General features: G+C 46.4%; 1 long non-coding RNA gene across 1 annotated transcript; it reads left to right on the top strand.

Annotated features, from left to right (window-relative positions):
* The first annotated feature begins 2,665 nt into the window (after positions 1-2,665).
* LOC124969537 (uncharacterized) lies at positions 2,666-11,383 on the top strand. Its single transcript, XR_007105977.1, has 3 exons — positions 2,666-2,782; positions 4,556-4,880; positions 8,183-11,383. It is a non-coding gene; the product is annotated as an uncharacterized LOC124969537 (long non-coding RNA).
* Positions 11,384-21,258: the final 9,875 nt, after the last annotated feature.

Genomic DNA, 21,258 nt, shown 5'->3' with positions numbered 1-21,258 from the left:
AATGAGGGGCCACTCCTGAGCTTTGCAGGTGCCTCTTCCTTGCAAGCATTTGAAGTCAAAACCTGATGGTCATTTGTTACTTTGAGATGATCAATTCTTCATCATCTCTCTCTGACCCACCAGGCACTGATGGATCCTTAATAGAACCAAGAAGTGGAATTGAATGCAGATAGTTTTGCTTATGGTCCCAGATTCCTGCCAATTCCCGAGTTGCCTTTGCCCTTCAGTTGTGAGGGTGGGATAGCGTCAGTACCTGGGCTGGTGGCAATTTACTTTCTCAGACTTTGTGCAGGTCTCCATCCAGTACCAACATGACCTTCCCATGCACAATCCTGAACAAGAGAGCACACTGACTTTGCTGAACACTCTAGCTACCAAGAAGTGACAAGTTACAGTTCCGTGCTTGCTTGATAAAGGACCTAATCCCACTCTGGAGCTTCCTTATTCTAAGTAGTTGTTGGTCCTCAGGACAGTCCACAGAAATGTTAGCTCCACGAGAAAGAAAAAAAATTCCAGGTGTCTCTCTACCTGATGGTTGGAAAGCCAGCCATATTAACTTGGTCAGCACCAATACTCACCATCGAATATGCACACTTATTGAGCACTTCTGTGTGCCAGGTTTTTTTGTTTTGTTTTGTTTTAATCTTATTACACTGTTTTTCAGATACTGAAACTGAGGTCCAGAAAGGTTCAGTAATGCAGGCACGAAGGGAGAGTCAGAATACAGCCCAGACCCACTTGGTTCTAAAGTCTTGATGTTTGACCAGAGTGCCACACAGCAACCCAATCACACATACTGGATGTCCAGTAAGCAGGCTCTGAGATGGAAGAACTGGGGGTTTGGGGGCTTAGAGACTGTCTGCTCCAGACCCTCCTTCACCTAATAAGCAATCTGAATTGGGCGGGTCACCCAGATTTGACTGTGTCCACCCAGGGAAGATGGCAGCCAAGCCAGAGGCTCGAACCCTCTCTACCCTGGCTCCTCCTGCTATTCCTTGACCACATAAGTTCCATCATACCTCTGGACTTCCCATTCCTAACCCAGTGGGCATAGTGACAAATTATGACCTTCATAGAGTTCAAGCGTGTGACGTGCCCAGCACAGCACCTGGCCCTGGCACCAGCGTTCCTTCTGCCCTGGCACACCGGGCTGCACATCTAGTTCCATGTCCTTCCTGGGAGTCTGGGATGCATAACTCACATTTGGTGTAAATCTTCAGCTTGGCAGTTCTATGGATCACAGACCCCAGTGTAGAAATTACAGCCTAATACCCCAGCAGGAATTCTCTAATTGTAGACAATAAAATCCAGATATTTCTGGATTCCAAGGCCTCAGCGGTTTATAGGGCATGGTGTTAAGTCATGATTGATGAATTACTCAAAAGTTTCTGCTTCCCCCGACTCTGGCAAGAACTTTGGCAGAACTTCTGTGCCACATCCAGTACCAGGAACTTGCCAAGTCTGTGTCCTTAAAATGAAGCGGGTTCCAAGATAGATGGCAGAAAAGTGGAAAATGTGATTTTTCTTGATTGGGTAACTAAGAACCACGCAGCAGGCAGGAGCCATTTGAGACCAAAGAGCTGTTCATTTAAAGTGTTTATTGACACCTGGAAATAGGCATTTAAATGCTGTTTTCATGTCAGTTTACACTACATAATTTCATAATGGTGATGAAATCCAGGCAGACACCAAAAGGAGAGTTCCAAAGCCATTTTTCTGCTGGGTTTCCTTAGAGGAAACACTCAAGATCCCAGATGGGCAGAAGCTGAGAGAGGATGAGCCCACAGCAGGTCACCCCCTAACGGAAAGGCAAGGTGCCCTGAGGGCTCATTGTTCTGTGGACCACCTGGTTACTTTCCAGCGAGCCTGTTTTTGTTGGTCTGCTCCACATCCTCAGTGATCCCCCTTATTTTGTGTTTGGAATAAGTTCCCCAGTCTCTTGAGGACCGAGTCAGGGAAATTGCTCTCCATCCTTGAATGATTCCATTTTGACCCTGATTCTCCCCAGCAGATGTGGGGGCTACTGAGTGCAGCTGTCAAGATCTGGAGACCTGGACAAGCATACAAATTGAGACAGCAGTGGTCTTAGCAAAGATATTTCTCATAATACAAAATAAGAACCATCCCCAGTTATTTATGTTTGGCCAGAGAAGAATGGAAATCCCTTCATTCTTCCCCAATACCTGTGGGGGAAGACAACTTTACCAATTGACCTTAAAAATTACTGATAACCACCGTACCTTGTGGGGCAGAGGCACTCAAGCTGTGAAGGGTTGTATTTTCCTCTGAGGGTTTGCAGAAGGCAGATTCTCTACCCAGAGAAACACCAACACATAGGGTAAGTTTGTGTCCAAGGTCCAGGATCCCCACCCATGACCCCATGGGATAGGGAAGCTGGCAAAAGATACAGGAAAGTAGTCTCTCAGATGGGACCTAAGAGGGAGGGAGATGGATGATGGAGTCTGTTTGCATCCTGGTCCTAACTCTGATGCCCTCTGTCCTCTCTCCACCTCCACCTTCCCTTCAGCAGCAGCAGCAGCACAGCTGAGGTGATCAGCCACCCCAGGACCTCCCAGCATGGTGCGGTGGGGCAGCTGGTGTTGTGAATCAGGCCGTTGCCAATCAGAGAACGGCTACTTCACAACACCAGGGTCACACCCCACCACAGACAGCTCTGCACCGGAACCACGAGGCAGCCAAGCCCTCCTCAGAGGGTCATCCCAGGACACCTCTGCCCAGCTCCAGAACCCAGGCCTGCAGTTCTCTACTTCCTGTCCTGCTGGTATGGCTCCACCACAAACAAACACCAGCATCCTGTGGCTGCTATTTGTCTGAACATGAATAACTCCACTTTTAAAGAAAAAGCCACACCTGGCAGGATTAGCTTCCTACAGAGACACTGGTGCTACCAGGCTTCCCACAGGGAAAATGGTGCTTAACCTTTCTGATAGCCCCTGACACCACCAATGAACATTTCCTCTTAAGTGCAGGAGACACAGGGTTTGAGGAGCTGGGAACTTTGTCTTAATTATTAGGGATAGGACCTTGGAATGGAGCCAAGTGGAGGAAGGGAAGAACCTACTTATAGGATGGTGGCCTCAGGGGACAGTTCCAGAGAGATGGAACTCTTTGGAGCCACACATATGGGGAACATGTCTGTTTCTTAGTGGGACCCAGTTTCCCTGAACAGGGAACTCCTTTCCAGGAGGAGACTCCCCTAGCTCTCCAGCAGACACATGGCCCAAAGACATCAATGTCAGACTACAGCCAAGCACAAGATGTACCTGAACTGACAGGTGGGCTTTCTTTCCCCAGGTCCTCACGGCCAGGGACCTCAAAGAGTTGGAAATCTAACTGGGGTTGCCAGAGTTGAGTGTTTTTATGCCTAATAGATCTTACATGAGATGCCACCATTCTTAAGACTTCAGGCAGGATTCCCAAGATGGGGCAGTGGGGTTGCCCAGCATTCTTCCTGAAGGAAAAGGAAAAGGAAAATGTCCATCTGTCTGGCTTTGCCTAGACCAGAGATCAGGACCCACTCTGACCCAGCTTTGTGCTGTGCACTGTTTGCACGTGGCTTTTGCTACTGTCCCATCGAAAGCCAGAGAGATGAACAAAATCAAGCCCTGCACAAACCTTGCACAACATTGTGGTTACTCGGAGTCTGGGTTGATCAGTGCCACCTTGACCTCCACCCCCAAAGCACTAAGAGCATCCTTGAAATTCATAATAAATTGTATTTGCCTCTCAGAGTAAAAGAAATCCAAGACTTTAGTGCAGTCCTTCTGCCATCTCCTTAGAACGTACAAAGTATATCTCCGAGAATTCATCCACACCTACTCCCCTAACACCAACAGAGTTCAGGCTAGCGTCACTCATGGAGTGGCCCCTGGAGACAGCTTCCTCATGTGGGACAAACAGAATTCCTGGTCTCATTGCCACCTGCTGTGTCACAATCTCCAATGGGAACAGTGACTCAGACCAGTAACTATGTTAACGGGCCCTCTAAGGGATTCTTGAGAACCCTGGTCTTTTTGGCCTCCCCACAGTCAGCATGATCTTCTCAAAACCCACCTCCAAATCATGCGGGCCCTCCATCCTTGACCTCATCCTCACTACAGTGGGACTCAAGAGTGGCAGGGTTTCCTTGTGCTCCCCAGCCCTCTCTCTTTTTTTGTTTTTTTTTTTTTGTTTGTTTGTTTGTTTGTTTGTTTTTGTGGTACTGGGGATCGAACTCAAGGCCTTGTGCTTGCGAGGCAAGCACTCTACCAGCTGAGCTATCTCCCCAGCCCCCAGCCCTCTCATGATACACCTTCCTCCCTCCACAAAACCTCTCCTCTCTTGTCCCTGGTCCCAAGGCCCTTTCCGAATGCCCCCAGTCTCCACTATCATCCATGATTGATGCCCGTCCGTCCTCCGGATTTCAGACAGAGCCGACTCCCCGCTCTTCCGACAGGCCAGGTAGCCACTGTCGAGTGCGGTCTGTGAGCTGAATTCTGCCCTTTGGAGCATTCATTAGCAGGACCCTGCAGCATGTGTCTTTCCCTTTGACCAGAAATTCCTTAAGGACAGTGACGTGCAGCGCCCTTCACGGCCGCGGTAGCAGCCCAGCCCCGTCTCAGGGTCTGCAGCAAGTAGTCACTCTGCAACAGGATGTCTGCTCCAGGAATGAATGCATGCACGCAGCCTGAGCCCCGCGTGCCCTTCAAGGCTCTCCTCCTTCGGAAGCCCCGGGTCCTTGCCTCAGTTCAGCAGGATAGCAGCAGGCACTTGCGGAGGAGACACAGCGTGCCAGGCGCTGCCCTGAGCACCGCGTACAGCCAACCGTCCACTTGGGGCCAGTTCCTCCCGACAGGCAGGCCCCGTAACCACCCCAGCAGGTAAGTGCCAAGGCCACGCCATCATACTGTTGGTAATTGACCACACTGCTATTTCAGCATGGGCCCCACAATCTGTCCAGAGCCTCTGCTCCACATTGCTAAGGAGCCAAGATGACACAGCTGAACAGGGAAACCCCTGGGACTGGCTCCCAGGGACCCAGCAAAGCCCTCTCCATTCTCAGAGGCTCCCACTCTGGTTTCTTAAACGAGGCGGTATTCTCCCCCTTCGTGCATTTGTAAAAGGTTAGATTCTAACCTTGTTTCAAGCACTTCATAATGGAATCTGATTAAAAATCTCATAAAATATAAAATGGGGTCATGTCCAGAGAGAATGAGGGAACTGTTTAAGATCCACAGGAAGCTCTATTTAATTTTGGTGTCAAGCTGGTGAATTCCTCTGATGTTTGCACAGTAACCTTCAGAGGTAGAGGCTACAAAGATGGACGTGTGTTCCCCAGAACTGTTTTGGGGCTCCCTTCCCAATTCTTGACTTCAGCTGAAGCCCCAGCCCTGGGTCACATACCTCTGTCCACAGCGTGGCTTCTTTTCCAAAATGCATCCTATCTCACTGAGAGCAACCTCCCCCCACCCCCCTGAACATTCTGGACCTTCCACTTAGGTAGACTTGATGCCACCTACCAGAAAGAACCAAGAGTGTCCAGCTCCCTCTTCCTGGAACCTTAACAGGTTCTACCATCTGAAGCCTAAGTTTAGAATCTCTGTATCTTAACTTCTGTGGGGTCCTACAGTTGGAGCTAGCCAAATTTCAAACCATAAAATTCTGAGAAGGCCCAGTACAGACAACCAAAAGCTTTGGGTAGAAGGGGCTTGGCAGACACACACTTTAGAAACTGGTCACCATCTGCCGACCCTGGTTAGCCCATTTGGGGAAAGCTGATATTTAATAAGTGACTTCCTTTCAAACTCAAACAGCACTGGTTCTCAGAATGTGGTCCTTGGGCCAATGGCAGCACCAACATCCTTGGGAACTTGTCAGTAATGCAAATCCTCCAAATCGCCCCAGCCCAGCTGAATCAGAAACTCAGGGGTGAAGCCCAGAGGTCTGTGTTAACCAGCACCCCAGAGGTTCTGAAGTTCACACAAGTTTGAGAACCACAAAAAAAGGAATAAGAGATGGAAAGAGGAAAGAATCTCTAGTATCAAATGGTAAAAGGACACAGTATTGAAGTTTCCATTCCTATCAGCTATAGCCAGGTGAAACATTTAGGACATTTTACTGAATGTTTGAATAATAATTTTTAAAACCCACTTTTCCCAGATCTTAAAAGTAAATCTCCAGGTGTTCTAGGCTGTGAAAACTTGACCCTTCCCATCTTCACCTGAATAAACAGGCCCAGGAACATCCTTTTATCCCTCACCACAGGGAGGATGGAAGGGAAGAGGTTTTCTACCAACGCAAATTCTTAGGAATTCAATAAATTATGAAAAGAAAAATCTAACAGTACAGGACACATTTTAAAAGCTTTACATTTCTTTAATCTTAGCTCACAACAGTCCCATTTTAAGAAGAAATGAGGCAAAGAGAGATCTGGTAACCTGCCCTGGGAATGGAGGCATCTACTTGCTGATATAGAGATTGGAACCCCATGGGGTCCCCAGGCTCACCCTTGGCCCTGCCTTTGATTTGCTGTCTCCTTCATAAACAAATAGGGACCAGAAAAGCTGGCCACATGAGCTCAAAGCACCTGTGTGTGTCTCAGCACTGAGAAGTCAGTTATGGATGGACCTAAGGAAAACCTGAACCTTATAGGAGGTCGTGAAGCTAACACAGGACCATCATTCCATTTAAACAACTTTTTGTTTTTTTACCTGGAGGTGGGTTTCCTTTTTGGCAATGGGGGTAGAGTTGTTTTCCTGATAATTATCACAAGCTTTTGCCCTCCTTCTAGCGGGTGGTCTCCTGTGTTCCTGTTCAACAACCAAAAGTCTTTTCAACCCTAAGTGACTATCTTGGCAGGTACCAACCCCAGGCAAATTAAAAAAAAAAAAAAAAGTACTTTGAGGATTTGAGGCAAGAGTTCCTCCCTATTCCATCTTACCTACCCCAGTGGGACCCTCAGGGAAGTTGTTCTGGGTCCTCTCCCCAGGAAAATTGCACATGACTGGGATTTCAAGAAGTGTTCATGGGTCTGAAGGACAGAGTTGAAGTCAAAGGTTTTCACCTTGATATTGATTTGGGTCATATTTTAAAGCAGGGAGGCAACAAAAATGTTCCACTCTTCTCTCAATACCCTAAAAATCCTCATTAGGAACTTCATACAGACCAAAAAGAGAAAATTCAAAATTGCTATTTTAAAAGGCAATAGCAAAAAAAAAAAAAAAAAAAAAAAAAGTGTTTTAATAGAAAAATAGACCAAAACCACAGCTTCCTGTTTCCAGCAGGGGACACAGGGCCAAGATCAGGGAGACCCAAAGCTGAAGCCCACAGAGGATGAAGCTTGGGAGCAGCCTCAGGTTCTGGGTGTCTGGTGGCAGTCTAACAGTCATGGTCGCAGATGAGTGGTAACTGAGGCAAGCACAGTGGCTGCTGTCAAGGCTGTGAGGGACACCCGGGGCAATGCCCACCACTGACCCTGCCCCTTGCAACTCCATCTCACAGCTGTGGATCAGGAAGGTTAAAGAATTTGCCCAAGACACACAGCCTTACCCTCTTTCCAGAGCAGAGAACTTTGTGCTGTAGGACAGAGTTCTCCATTCCTTTGTTAGCATTACCCAAGTCGAGCCCTCAGCCTCCACCATCTCACGTAGATCCAAGCAGCCCTGGGAAGGGAAGCAAGCAGCATTATCCTTAGGTGGAGAAACTTGCTCAAGGTCTCACCGTTGTCAGCCTCCAAAGATGGGTGCCACTTCCCCCTGCCCAAGGGGGCTCCATCCTGCACCCTCCTTCTTGGGCAGCTCTCCTGCCATCTGATAAGAGGTTATGAAGAAGGGACTGGCTTCAAAGTTGTCTACCTGGCCCTACCTTGAAACACTGGAGCTTGGGGAGAAAGCACGGGCGGTGGAGGGAATAAAACAGTGCACTGCCTTCCTGAGGTGACCCTCAGGTCCTTCCCTACCCCTGCCTCTACTGGAGGCAGCACTTGTGTGTGTGAGCTGGCCTTGACAACTGAGCTCAGTTAATGCTCTCTTGTCTGCCTATGCTGGTCTGGTACCCTGCATCTTTAGAGGCATGAAATGATAAATAACAGCACCATTGAAAAACCATACTTTAAAAAAATCACAAAGTTTATAGATGTGGAGGAAGAAATTTATTTTTTTTTATTTATTTATTTTTTTTGCAGTACTGGAGATTGAACCCAGGGCCTTGTGTGTGCGAGGCAAACGCTCTACCAACTGAGCTGTATTCCCAGCCCTGAAGGAAGAAATGTGAAAGTCCTTTATAATCCTACCCCCAGAGGGAACCTCTAACCTTTTTTATTTTAATTAGGATATTTCTTATGATTGCAAAAGTCATACACATCTAAAGATACATCAGATCAAACAAACTACAGCCTCCTTGTTTGGTTACCTTGGTGGGAGAAGCATCTGAGTCCACGTCCATCAATGGAACTTGCCACATGGGTTACCAGATCTCCCACAGTTGACCACAATGATTTTTTACTTTAAGAGCTAACAGAATGGGCAAGAGCGGTCCTGAAATCCTTTAGAAACGTGAGTCAGGTCCCGGAGCTCTGATCTCCATGACCCACATCCACACGGGATCCACCTCACCCCTGCTAGCCTTCCTGGTGTTCCTTGGAGGGCCTGCCTCTGAGGTCTTTGCACCCCAAAGAGGCTTCTCTTCCTCCAGATATCAGCTCCACACCCTTCTGTCCTTCCTTCAGACCTTAAGGAGAGTTTCCTCTTGGTGAGAGCCAATCTCATGTGGGCCACCATCCACATGTCACCACCCCTCCTTGACCTGCTCCTCTTTCCTTCCATGCCACACATCTCCCCGAGACCCCCCACATAAGCTGCTTGTGATCTTGTCTCCTCTCTTTAGACCTTAGCCACCCAAGGACAGCGAGATTGGCCCCTTTGTGCCTTGATATAACTGAAGCGCCCAGAGCAGTCTTGGCACACAGTTGGTGTCCGATGTGTGTGTGCTGAATTAGGAAGGAAACAGCACCCAGCCTCACCCACCCACCCTGTGTCTGCATTATTCCCATGGGTGGCTCTTCTCAGCTGCTTTCTCATGTCAATCCAAGCTCTGCAAAGCTGGGAGTTCAGTGCACAGGGGTCTCCCATTTTACCAGCGTGGGCAGTCTAACCCGCAGGGGAGAACCTTTTGCCAAAGGAAAGACTGCCTTCCATGGGGCACTGTGACCCAGAGGCTGTCACACTGAAGCCCAGGAATTCTGGATGCATCTTGCCAAGCTAAAGACACAGGAAAAAGCTCCCACGCTGCATTCCCTGAACCCCAGAGCTGGCCGGGCTCCCCCATTACACACACAGGTGGTGTCACAGACTTCAAAACTGCACAACCACCAAGATGCAAAGGAATAACTACGGCATTCCAATATCCTCTGCTCCACCAAGAGGGAGCCCAGGGCATGGGGCTCTTTGGCTCTTTTTCCTCCCCAGTGCAATGTCCTGCCAAGGGCCAGCTGGCTCTCAGTCTCATGCAGTCCCTGCTCCGTTTGGCACACAGGACGGTTACCTTATTCCCCTTGCCAGAAAAGACATTCAGTGTTCCTCTCCAGGAACCACCAAACAAGTTCAATCCAGTAACAAATTGGTGGTACATACAGCTTGGGGAAAAAATGGCCTCGATGAGGAGGCCCATTTCTCCTTGAGGCAGAGTGGCATGGGGGTGGGGGGAGGGAGTCGATCCAGGGCCTAGAGGAGAAACCTTAACTCTGTTGCTTGCAGCCAAAAGCATCCATGATTGAGCTAACCCAAATTGATATATCAGAAGTATAAAGCATTCCAAGAAGCCTGGTGGCAGTAGGGAGTCCAGGGGTTGATGAAATGATCAAGGATGCCATCAAAAACCCAGATGCTACCCTTCTGTTCTACCACCCTTGGACCTCATGGTCACAAGAGGGCTGCTGACATTCAAGTCAACACTTGCACATTCCAGGAGGAAGAAAAGGAAGGTGCAAGAACCCTTTTATGAGAAAACAGTCTTCCCAGAAACATCCACCTCCACCCAGCCAACTTCCACTCACATCTCACTGGCCAAAACTGCATCACTTGACCACCCCAGCAGCCAGGGAAGTGGAAAAGATTCCACTGCAGAAGGAAGAAATGTTTAGGCAGCAAGAAAGAAATGGATCAGTAATTACTGAAGAGCCAACCGTCCGGCAACATCTGCCAAACTAGGTATATCATTTTCTAATGTGACACCCTGTTTCTGTGGGATTTCTTATTACAAAAGCAATGATTTACATTGTGACTTAGCAAAATAAAAATATAAAGTCTCTACAATCCCCATCATACAAAAGGAACCACTTTTCCCCCTGGGTATCCTTGGAGCTCTTTGTATTTTTTAACACAGAGACAACCACACTGTGGGTTGCTCTGTAATTAGTCTTTTGATATTGTTAAAAAAAATTGATTTCCAAGTCACTGAATGTTCTTTCCAGAATCATGTTTTATGACTGCATGTTCCCCAGAATAAGGTGCTATGATTTGTTTATTTAGTCCCTTGGTGTTAGGCATTTTGATGTTTATAAAATGTGGTGTTTAGAAAATTGAGAAGACAACACTAACATTTCTCCTCCTAGCTCAACTTTTGATCCAGCAGTTCCCTTCTGGGAATGTACCATAAGAGAAGAATCTTGGATGTGCACATTCTTTAGAACTTTTGAAATATCCTTCCAAATTGGCCTCCTAAAAGGATTTCTCCATTGTACAATCCATCTAACAGATAGGAGAACCCATCTTCCCCCAGAGTTTCGCCAACCTGAGCAATGGACAGGGGGAACAGGTCTAGGTAGTGATAGCCTAGCCCAGCACCCTTATTTCCCAGATTGAGGGGAGAGAGAGAAACACTTGCAAAAGGCCCACAGCAAGATCAGGAAACCTTGCCGAGAAGGTCATTGGTTAGGACAGTCCCCAAGTATGGAAGTTATCCTGCACAGATTTACTTCTGATTCAGCACCTTGTTTCCACTCAATCTATGTGACCCTAGACTTTTCACTTAACTGTTTCTGGGACCAGTAAAAAGAGGAAGTATGGCTCAGTGAGCTCCTCTTGCCAGCCAACAAGTCAGTTATGGACTGAATTATGTCTCCCTCATATCACATGTTGAAGCTTTAACCTGGAATGGGATTGGATTTGGAGATAGAGCTCAAAAGAGGTCATTCAGGTTAGATGAGGTCATGAGGGTGGGGCACTAACCTGGTAGGACTGGTGTTCTCATAAGAGGACCCAAGGAGGAGCCCTCAGAGGAAAAACCACAGAAGATAGCGACGTGACCATTTGCAAGCAAGGATAGAGGCCTCAAGAGAAACCAGGCCCGCCTGTGCCTTCATCTTGGACTTCTAGACTCCAGAACTGAGAGAAATAAATGTATATTGTTTTAACAATCCCATTGTGGTTATTTTGTCATGGTGGCCCTAGAAAACTAATGCAGTGCCTTAGCAAGTATGGTGGAGGCTGCTATTTCTCCAGATGCCCTGAAACTGGAGTCAGATTCTTTACATAAGCCTTGAGTATATGGGTGGCAGATGCTGTGGATGCCCCCACCATGGTCCCAGCCACCTTTGCATGCCCCAAGACCATGATGGAACATTTCCCTGTAGGCTGTTTCCACTTCTTGTGACCACGTAACCAGGTTCACTGGTGCCCCTTTGGTGACTCATACTCCTCCACTCTCTCGTACCTTTCTGCCTCACCCCAAACTCCTGCCTCTTGGAATGTCCTCTCAAACCATGGGTCCCAGAATCTGCCTTTGGGGGAATCCAAACTAACGCACATGAGAAAGTAAACTGGGGATTCTGTTATTTTTTAACTTTATTTTCATAGATTTAGAGCAATTTGGGGTTCATAGCAAAATTGAGTGGAAGTTACAGATGTTTCCTGTATTCTCCCTCCGAACACATTCATAACTTCTGCTACTACCAACATCCCCCTCCAGAGTGGTGCATTTATTAAAACTGAGGACAATGACACATGATTATCATCCAAAGTTCATTGCTTACATTAAGGTTCACTCTTGGTGGTGGACATTCTGTGTATTTGGTCAAACGTGAATGATGCATGTCTTTCATTAGAGTCTCACACAAGTTTCACTGCCTTGAGTGCCCTCTGTGCTCTGCCAATTCATCCTTCCCATTTCCCAATCCCTGGCAACCACTGATGGATGTTTTACCTTTTCTGGCCTGTTGTGTTATTGGAATCATGCAGTAAGGAGCCTTTTCATTAATTCAGTAATATGCATTTAAGCTTCCTCCATGTCTTTTCATTGTTTTGATAGCACCAGGTGACCTTGGCATGGTCATGACCTTTTAGATACAACACCAAAGTCATGGTCCATGAAAGAAAGCATTGATAAGCTGGACTTCATTGAAATTAAAAGTTTTCTGTTCTGTGAAAGACTATTAAGAGAACAAAGTGACAAGCCACAGACTGCAAGAAAATATTTCCAAAAGACATAATAAAGGACCATTGTCCCCAATATAGAGAGAGCCCCTAAAACTCAGCATAAGAAAAACAACTCTGTTTTAAAATGGGCAAAAGACCTAAACAGACAACTCACCCAAGAGATACAGATGACAAATAAGCAATGGAAAAGATGCTCCACATCAGAGCATCAAGGAAAGCCAAAATAATAATGAAATACCACGGCACACCTATTAGAATAGTCAAAATCCAGAATACTGACCCCACCAAATGCTGGTGAGGATGTGAATCAACAGTAGCTCCTCTCCTTCACTGCTGGAGGAATGCAAAATGGCACAGCCACTTTGGAAAATAGTTTAAGAAACTGCCAAACTGAACTTGTCTTACTCTAGGATTCAGCATTCAAATGCCTTGGCATTTTACCCAAAGGAGTTGAAAATTTATGTCCACACAAAAACCTGCACATGGATATTTATAGCAGTTTTATTCTTAATTGCTGAGTCATGGAAGCAACCAAGATGCCCTTTAGTAGATGAATGAAGAGTAAACCATGGCACATCCAGACAATGCAATATTATTGAGTGTAAAAAGAAAGCTGTGTTTTGTTTGGATTTTTGTTGTTATGGTTGTTTGTGTTTTGGTACCAGGGGTTGAACCCAAGGGTGCTTTACCACTGAGCCACATCCCCAGCCCTTTTTATTTTTTACCTTGAGACAAGGTCTTGCCACATTGCTGAGACTGACTTTGAACTTGTACTCCTCCTGCCTCAGCCTCTGGAGCCACTGGGATTACAGGTGTGTACCACCACACCCAGCAAAAGCTGTGTTTTTAACCCAAGAAATACTCAGGTACCTTCACATACACAGAACCCAAATAGAATATGCTCTGGGAGACAATGAGCCGCCAACGAAACTCCAGACCCCAAGTTCTGATCACAGGGATGACACAGTGACAGCAACAGCCGTCATCTGAATGTTGAAGCAGCAACAGCAGAGCCTAACAGACCAAGGGACAAATCCCAGCTCTCATTAGCAGAACAGTCTCAGGGGTAAATAACTTGCTGGGGAGTAAATAACTTCCTGACCTCACAGGATCAGTCAGAGCCCTGAGCAAGATAAAACAGAGTGTCTGGCACATGGTGTGTACTCAGCAGAAGGCAGCCTTGGAGCTGTGTGGCTCAGATGTCCCTATGAGAAAGGACTTGCTGTTCAGCCACAAGGAGCACAGTGAGCCTCCAGTTGCAGCACCTTCCAAAATGCCTCAGCTTCTGAGCTGAGGCCAGCTCTTTCCAGGCAGCCCCCAGCTAATGACTAAGCATAGCAGAGAACTGGGCCAGGCCAGTTCCATCCAGCAGGGAACTTCCCCAAGCAGACATCTGTGTAGGAGCTCCCCTGGGACTGGCTGAGAATGTCCCAAGTCCTCCCTGCCTACTCTTGCTTCCTTCCCTTGTCTCTCAGACATCCCGTTCCTCTACTCCCTGTTCCCAGCCTGCTCCTCTTGGGTCGTCAGGCAAGATGATGCTAACACATCTTTCTTTTCCTCTCGTTTCCTGCTGCATGACATAGTAGTAACAGAGACAGATTTTGATAGGACTTCACTTGAGGGTCTTCAGATTTTTAATCCCTTTGTGTCTCTCCAAAGCAATCAGGAGCCGTCAGGGATCTTCTATGGTAACCAATGGAAACAGACTCTAGTTAATTTAAGAAAAGGCACAAGAATGTACCAGAATGCCCTGGGATACTCAGAAAATTTAACAAATTAAATTAAAAAATTAAAAATTTGAAAAAGAAGAACCCAACAGCTGGTGATCTAGAATTAGTGAGTTCTTTTCTTCAGAACACCACTGTTGACACTGACAAGTTCCAGTTAAATTTTGGTGCTTCTAACATTCCAGTTCAAATTTAAAGGAGAAGGGGTCTAATTGACTAGGAGGTGGCAGGGCATTCTGGAAAGCAACTTTTCTTCCATTGAATCAGCATCCAAAGCGAGATCTGAGTGTGAGAAACATGCTCACCTGTCCAAACCCAAACAATGGACTGAGAGACGAAGGTACAGAGAAAGTCAGGCTTTAATGACAGTCTTTCAAGATCAGGTGTCTGGTGGGGGAACAGACACACCCCAGGCTGTTACAATGAGCATTTTATCCCCTAGAGCACAAGGTCCCTCTCCCAGTTCCTCACTGGCCAAGTACTATGGGGTGCATCTTCTGAAATGTTGAAATGTCACCTATGTTTTACTGTCTCCTTATGGGTTAAAGAACTATACTTTCAGTTGTTCCCTCCTCCCTTTGTTTTGTTGTGGGGAAGGTCTTTCTGGCATTGAGTGCCTTTGGGCACATATGAAGTTTATCTTTGTTGGTCAGGCCAGCCCCTTCCCCCTCACCTATTTGTCAAGGGACTGTGAATCTGTCACAATCGGGTGTTAACTGCTGGTAGCCATTTGTTCCATTTTCTCTTCAGCTGATTTCCTTACATCCTCAGTAATTTTACATTTAAGACTAAATACTGTATTCTGAAAATGGACTGCTGGACTTCCTGTTTCTCACAAGGGTACCTGTCATCAGAAGGTGAATAGATCTGCCAACTGGCTAACTCTACCCAGAGAATTTCATAGAACCCAATGGGGAAAGGAAAAATGTACCCTGCCTCAATTCCTACCAAGAACTCAAAGCATGTGTCTCGGTGAATTTCATTTGCCATGACAGTCGCCATCTTGAATGGCAACTTCCATGATTTCCCCCAGAGTAACCCTAACTGGGCTCCCAGCAAACTAAATAGACAAAACCATTAGCATAGTATATGAAGCTTTCCAACAGACACTGCCACCAGGAGTATGCCCCACTCTCTGATGTTACCTTACGATAAGCCAGGTACATTCTGGCTAAGATTAAAATCACTTCTGTTCTAACCAAATATAAATGCCCTTCTTTCTGACCCAAATTGCAGAGCTCCAACTGATCTTGCTGCCGCCCAGGACCACCCTTCCGTCAGTAAGTGTCTGAATAAATTGCACTCTGCTGCAATTCTAGATCTGCCTGCCTCTTTTCCTTTCGCCTCAGGGAACCCTGGAGTCAGTTATGCACTAGGACTGGGTTGTTTGAGAACAACCAGCAATGCATTTCTACCTGTTCTCCCCTGCCTAAACCACCATCAGTTCCTCCCCTAAGAGTCTGAGCCTCTTGGTTACATTGTCATTATTCTCAATCTTAAAAGTTTGTCATCCCCCAGAGTATCAATAGAGTTAAAAAGGACACACTCAAACTTTCAGAATCAGACGTTATTATCCTGTGCACAAGTATAACTGTACGACCGGTGGGATTCTGCATCAGGTATAACCAGAAGAATGAGAAATTATACTCCATTACATATGATGTATCAAAGTGCATTTTACTGTCATGTATAATTAAAACAAATTTTTAAATTTTTAAAATAAATAAAACACTTATTTTTTAATGTAATAAGCTGCCTCCCTTTCCCCCAAAAGGGAACAGTCCCTCCCCACCCAGGCCTTCCTCCACTTCTGTGATAGAGGACAATCTACCTTAAGAGTGGGTTTCATCATCAGACCCTCAGGATCTCATCAAAAGTCATTTCATATCCCTTTAACTTTGATTAAACTCCTCATCCCAATACAAAATGGCCTCCCGACGGTTGGGGAAATCCATTAACTTCTAGAAAGCCAACAGCAGAACCCACCTGGAGACCCATAGCAGGTGATGGTACCCTGCCCACATCCTCTGGGCAGGTGTTCACCTTTAAAAGCTAAAGGTTCCCGCCTGCCCATACCTTGACTCTCTGCCTAGGTATTTTTGTGGGGTTTTGTTTGGTTGGTTTAGTTTTGAGCCTTCAAAGCTCAACCTGGAAGTACAGAGTTAATGATCCTGGGAGGAGCTCTCATCCAATGACATCTGGGTATTTGCTAAGTAAATGCACCAGCTCCCTTGCCCCAGGGGAGGTGCCCTAACCTACAGGGTCTCACATGTCCACAGCAGTCACTTTTGAAAATGACCTTGACCAAGAGCCTCCCCTTTCCTACCTCCCCGCTCTATGGGTAACTTTGGGTCGCCTCCAAATAGATTACTTGTATGTAAATTCTCATCTCAGATTGTGTTTCCACAGAAGATGCCCATCTTTAATAAAATGTACACCCAGAAAGATCTAAAGGACTGCAGCACCCCACAACTGCTGGCAGAAGTCCACAGGAGGGATGTACCAGGCAGAGCCTCTGGCAGCTGAGGGAATCCTGCCTGTGCAAGCCACCCACCTTCTCCCCAAAATGAGCCAGAAGCCGGGTGCCTCTGTCAGCGCCATAGGTTATGCCCTCTAGACTGGGGGGTGCCCAGAGAAGGCTGCTGGGAAGGGAAGGGAAGGGAAGGGATGCAGATGCCAAGAGCCTTTCACTGCCTATAGGCACACTTCACACTGACAGGCTACCGGGGGTGTAGCACTATTTTTATTTAAAATGCCAGTTGCCATGGTAACATTCACATGACCCGATACTTATTCTAAGTCACACAGAAAATACCCTTGGGAAGGAAGGGAGAAGCCCCATGTGAATGCAGTACAGCCCAATGCCTGGAAAGACCGTCACCCCAACGTCCCTGTCTCAAGTTGTCCTCACAAAAAAATCTGCCCGAGTCTTCCAACAATTTCACTTTTGCCAGTCATGAAAAGGTTCAGAGACAAATGGGGAGTGTTGCGTTCTGTTCCAGTGTTGCCTGGTGAGCTGCAGCATCTCCGTGGATGTCACGAGTTTCCTCTGGAGTGACCTCAGCCACATGTCAAGACTTGAGTGCTTAGAACAGTGGTCAGCCCTGGACACAAGGTGGGTGGTGAAGCGGCCTTTGAAGCCCTGCTGACAGCCTTGCTCAACTTCCCACAGCCCATAGGGAGTTGGCATCCCCATGGCCCTGCATGGAGAAGCCAGGGTGCCCACAAGTCTGGGTAGGACCAAGTCACATGGCGGGCACCCCCACCCCAAGGAGGAAAGGAAAAAAATCCAAAAGGAATTGACTTGTAAGGACCAGAAGGAGAATTCATTCTTTAGCAGCCCCACCCCTGCAAGTACCCCCTGACCCTGGACCTTGTGGATTAAGTTTCTTTGCACCTTGAGTGGTTTCTTTATTTCTCCTTAAAAGCCCAGGGTGGGCAAAGGCTAACTGCTGAGGCCTTCAAACACTGAGGACCTGGGGGGCTTTGGACAGAGGTTACAGTGGTTCAGCACACTTTGGGACTCACCACCCTACCCATGCTGTGCTAGGCAAGTTACTTTCTAGTTCTAACCTCGAGATTTTGATCTGTGACCTGGGCAGAACAGTGAAGCCAGAATTAAAGACAGGCAGTTATAATAGTCGATTAGGGCAAATCGAGGAAATGGAGGCCAATTTGGATCTGGGAAGTTGGAGACCACTCCTGGGAGATTGGAATGTCAATGTCTCCAGAGCTCTTTGATTACCAAGATTACCTGCATCTACCACCCCTCCTAGAAGGCTGCAGACACGGAACTGCTAATTAAACCCCCTTGGGTCTCTACCTGCCTGGATCACTCCATTTGGCCCTTCCCCTGCCCATCTGTTTCCCACCTTTTTGTCATCTCACCAACATCTCCTGGGCCTGGTTACATAGGCAAGAAGGAGAGCGATAAGGGGGGAGAAAGCAGGAGAACAAAGGCAACTTTAGTCTATAAGAGGGGCAGGGTACTCTCACTTCTTGGGATACCAGAATACCAACCATGGCCCCCTTCTCCCTCCCAGGAGAAGTGTGTAATACTACCTTTAATGCTTGCCTTGGCGTTCTTCTCTAATGTTCAGACTTCAACATTTGAGGAAGCACAACTCATCACCGATAACCAGCGGTATCAACAGAACCCATTTCACAGGTTCTTCATGAGACTTAAGTAATAATTATAAAGCACCTGGTGCACAGCGTACCTAATTAATAATTGTTAACATTATGATTGTGGGGATGTGGTAGCACTGACCATTTCGTTAGGGCAACAAAAAAGTGGACTAACAAAATACCTGAGGCAGGCTGGCTTTATAAAAAGGTTTATTTAGCTCACCATTTTAGAGGCTAAAAACTCAAGATTGGGTGATCTCATTGGAGCCTCTAGTGAGGCCCTAATGCAGATGAATGACACACTGCTGGAGCATGTGAGTAAGAAATCAATTCTCCAAAATAGGAAGGCAGAGAGCAGCTGGAATCCCACAACCCATTCCAAGGGCATCTGCCCTCAGTGACCTAAGGACCTCCACTAGGCCTGTTTTTTTTTAATTTTTTTATTTTTTATGTACTGGGGATTGAACTCAGGAGCACTCAACCACTGAGCCACATCCCCAGCCCATTTTTGTATTTTATTTAGAGACAGAGTCTCACTGAGTCACTTAGGGCCTAATTTGCTGAAGCTGGCTTTGAACTGGAGATCCTCCTGCCTCAGCCTCCTGAGCTGCTGGGATTACAGACCTGCACCACCATGCCCACATAGTCCTCACCTCTTAAGGTTTTTATCACCTCTAACATCACCACACTGAGGATCCAGCATCCAAAACGTGAACCCACACCCAAACCATTGCAACCATCCTTGAAGAGCACCAACTGAACAAAACTGCATTTTTCAAAGAGGAATGAAGGGAAGGGAGGGGAGATAGTAAAAGGCAAGACAGTGGAATGAATCTGACATAACTGTCCTGTGTACATCTTTGAATATACATAGTGCATCTCACCGTCTTGCACTCCCACAAGAAATTAGTTTTAAAAAATGGTAACTATGGGTAAATGGCAGAAAGATCAATCAAGCGAGGGAAAGGAGCAGGAGGTGGGAAGGAAGGGGAAGGAAGGGGAAGGGAGGGGAAGGAAAGGTCCTGGGGACTGAATTAGAACAAGATATATTTCATGTTTTTATAATTATGTCAAAATGGATTCTACTATCATGTATAACTAAAAAGAACCAGTAAAATAAAAAAATAATTTAAAAAACCAAGTCTGACTTGGTCTGTTTTGGAAAGATCCCAACCTGAGACACCACCTCACATAGCATGGGGAAAATGAGGGAGATGTATATCAAGCTCTCAGCACAGTGAACACTTTGTTAAACATCTAATGCCAATTATTAAATATAGTACTTAGGGATGGAGTGGAGTTTGGTTATGTATTTACTTTGTATGTTTGTGAGCTCATTAGGTACTCTATATCCCCAGACCTGGGAGTACTCTAATTTGGGATTAAATTTATCTATAAATGCTTCTCCAAATTTTTTATATATTTTTAATTTTTGATACAGGGGATTGAACCCAGGGGCACTTTACCACTGAGCTTCACTCCCAGTCCTTTATTTTGAGACGGGGTTTAAGTTGTCTAGAGCCTGAGGCTGGCCTCAAACTTGTGATCCTCCCACCCCAGCCTCCTGAGACAGGGATTATAGGCACCCAGCTCTTCCATTAAATTCTATTGTGTGTGTGTGTGTGTGTGTGTGTGTGTGTGTGTGTAGGGGGTCATACCAGGGATTGAACTCGGAGGTACTTGACCACTGAGCTGCATCCCTAGCCCTATTCTGTATTTTATTTAGAGACAGGGACTCACTGAGTTGCTTAGCACTTCACTTTTGCTGAGGCTGGCTTTGAACTTGGGATCCTCCTGCCTCAGCCTCCCAAGCCATTGGGATTACAGGCATGTGCCAGCACAAATTCTTGATATTCACACAGATCATTGAGAAGGACTATTTTGTTGATTCTTTTTTTCTAATAAAATTCCCACCTAACTCAGAACAGAGGTTGTATGGAGCAGGTAAGACCTTAGGCAAAATTATGCAGTCAGCACCCTCTTCCCTTCACCCTTCAGGTTCACTCACAGTGGTCTCCTGCCGCCCAGTGATCCTTCCCCATGCAGCAGAGCCCCTGTGCTCCCTAAATCTGTCTTACCCCAGCTATCAAAACTAAAACTATACGATGAACATATTCATACTAAGGTGTGACGGATCATCTTCCACTGCAGCAGGGATTCCTCACTGAGGAGAATGAGCATGTGCCTTGGCTGTCTCTGAGGATGTCTGGAGGCAGATCACACTTCGACAAGGCTTGAAATTTCCTTTGAATACCCCACTTCAGCTGGATCTCTCATGTAGCATTTTATATTCTACTCCATAGTGTACCTCTATTTTAGAAAACAGAATTGGGGTCAACGAACCATGTTAAGTAGGAGTCACATTTCCCGACTTCTAATTGGAAACTCCTTGATTTTGTTTAATCTGTTGGCTTGGTTGTCCTCTAATTCTGCACGGCCGCTTTGCATGTTCTTAGAAAATAAATCTGATGCATGCAATGGAATATTTGAATCAAAATTAAAGAGAGGTCTGCCTTCTCTACCCACAGCTCCCCTTCCTATTTAGAGTAGAGATCCTCAAACTTTAGTATAGAGAAGAGTTGTGGGGAAAGGAGATTTTTTTTAAAATGCAGTTCCCCAGTCCCACACCTGGAGGCCGATTCTGTGGGTCTAGGGTAAGCTTTGAGATTCTTTTATAAACTGGGATGCTGGCCATTCCAATGAAGGTCATCTTTAGATTCTCACTTTGTTCCTTTAAATTAGCATTTCTTAAAGAGGTGTCCCTGGAGCACCCCTCTGCCCACCTATGCCCTGGTTCCACTAAGCTCCCAGAGGTATTGAACAGATCAGAGAATGCTGCTTCTGCCTGTCAAAAGGTGAACAGTTTAAAAATCCAGTGCTTCACAAAGAAATGTGGACCTCAAGGATTAAAAGCCCACAAATGAACCAGTTCATTCACTTCTAGTCTATTGCATGAATATGAGTTTTTAAAT

This window comes from Sciurus carolinensis, chromosome 17, assembly GCF_902686445.1.
Source record: "Sciurus carolinensis chromosome 17, mSciCar1.2, whole genome shotgun sequence".
In the NCBI taxonomy this organism is placed as follows: domain Eukaryota; kingdom Metazoa; phylum Chordata; class Mammalia; order Rodentia; family Sciuridae; genus Sciurus; species Sciurus carolinensis.
This window is presented reverse-complemented; position numbering and strand designations above follow the sequence as displayed.